The following is a 2163-nucleotide window of genomic DNA, read 5'->3' as shown; positions in this document are numbered from 1 at the left end:
AAACCATAAATGAGATAGTATGTAAATGGTTCCTTTGAAGCTGGTGTATGTGACAAAACTCAGCAAGAAATCGGTCCCAAAGAGGGTTTCAGGCTGCATAATCTACTTTTGGTAGACTTACAGTCTGCAGATGGTTTGAGTTCTTTGTGATAAGCGGCCATTTTGAGCACATCAAAGGGGTTCTTACACAGTACTCAATCAACAGGAGGTGGTCACATCTGGTTGCTATCTTACCACTYGTAGATAGTACACAAGCTTGGAGGTAAATGAATGAGTCATTGTTYTCTCAGTAGACATGGGGACAAAGAATGTGTCGGCTACAGTCTTGAGGTAGAACTTTCTTCAGGCTACTGCTACAACTGTGATAATGCTTGATTTACCGGTAATTACTTCACAAGTAATCTATCACTCTGTGTGTTTAACCATTTTAGCAGTAAAGAACCATGAAAAGAAAAAAAATAGATCATGTGACTGTTTCAGCCAATCCGGAGTTTGTACAGTCAGGACAAGAGATAACATTGTGTTAGTTGTAAAAAAAAGAGAGAGAAACAGCAGCGAGAGAGGACTGGAGTCTCCAGGTTTTTACTCCCTTAGGGGACATTTTATTTTATTTTGATTTTTTAGTTCACTTTTTATAGTGCTGGGACTGGATTTATTCGGGAACTGAACTGACCAGAACTTCTATTCAATCAACACGGACCCGAGCCGACCTCCTCATTTTCCAGCTGGAGCTGACTAAGCATTTTCGGTGTGTCCGAACTGTACCCGCACGGGACCACTCTGAGATCGGGTGGCACCGGTGATCCAACCTCACTCTGACCTTCTGGTACCCTGGGACAGGACTGACGGTTCGCATCGAATTGGTAGTAAAGAACAGCTTTCTACACTTTGGTGGTGTGCTCAGCTGAAGTGGTGAAGGGAGAGCGTTTGGTAACGATGATTGCATTGAATGAAGATCTGGCAAGTTCATTCCCTTATAATTCACGTCCCTTCTTGATAAATGGATTAACACTTTCTTTTATTAATCTGGAAGTTTTCACTTATTTTACTAGTGTAGAAATATTTTAGAAGTGGTTCAGTGATCAATAGTGCGAGAGGTATAAGGTGGTTAGTTCACGTTATTATTAAGCCACAGAGGTCATGGTAATAATAGTGTTTCTGTCTGCCTAAATAACCTGTCTGTATTGTTACCTCTGAATCATTAATACAGGGTATAGTGTAAAATTTTCATGCTCATGTGTGCGTTTTTATTTGATTTTTACCATCCAAACTGGAAAGAATTCCATTCTTCAGTACATGAGATTGAGTAAAAATATGAGATTAATTTCCTGTTATGTACAGGTGGTGCCCCTTTATTATGCTAATGAGGTATGAGAAACTTATAATTTAGCAACTTTTCAATAATTAACAATATTCCCCCTACAAATAGTATCAATGAGAGAGTTTTATATTGTGTGCTTTGACTTTGAAAAAAGTTCGAGCATCACTTTTCTGTTTCTCTGTCAGGAATTAAGTAAGGATTTTATCTGTTCTGTTTTTGTAGGTAAATATATGGTTAAGTAGATAGTTTTGTTTGACAATACTTTAAAATTAAATAAAACTAGCAACACATTACGTTCTGCTTTATTTACGTCAAAGAAGTGAGGAGTAGGGAGACAAAAAATGCTTTTTTGATACTGAGACTGGACGAGTAGATCATGGTTAAAAAAAGGTTGGGCACCCCTGAGTTACAGGCTGAGTCGTTTCTGTCTTCTCTTCTCTGTCAACACTCTGGTTTCATTTAAAAGAGCCAGTTGTCAGATATTGTCCTTCTGGTTTGATATAGATGACTAGCAGCCTCGCGCTGATGATCTATAATGCTTTGTGTGTCAGTAAAATGGCCCTGTCCATGTAATACATTTTAAACTTTTAGTTTAAAAATTATAAAAATTAACAACCTACAATATTTTTACTGTCTAATGTTACAACTAATTATGGATCCCTTTAAGGTGGTCCTGAAAACAGAACGTAATGCATCATCTGTCATGGACATGAAGCGCTAAGAGACAACACAGGCAGCAGACTTGGTATGATTAGTTTTCAGAAACACAAGAGACACCAAGCAGGCAATTTTCATCATGTTAATAAAAACATTCTTTCAAAGATCTTGGTAAACTACAAAGC

The sequence above is a fragment of the Austrofundulus limnaeus genome, unplaced genomic scaffold, assembly GCF_001266775.1.
Source record: "Austrofundulus limnaeus strain Quisiro unplaced genomic scaffold, Austrofundulus_limnaeus-1.0 Scaffold58, whole genome shotgun sequence".
Taxonomy (NCBI): Eukaryota; Metazoa; Chordata; class Actinopteri; order Cyprinodontiformes; family Rivulidae; genus Austrofundulus; species Austrofundulus limnaeus.
This window is presented reverse-complemented; position numbering follows the sequence as displayed.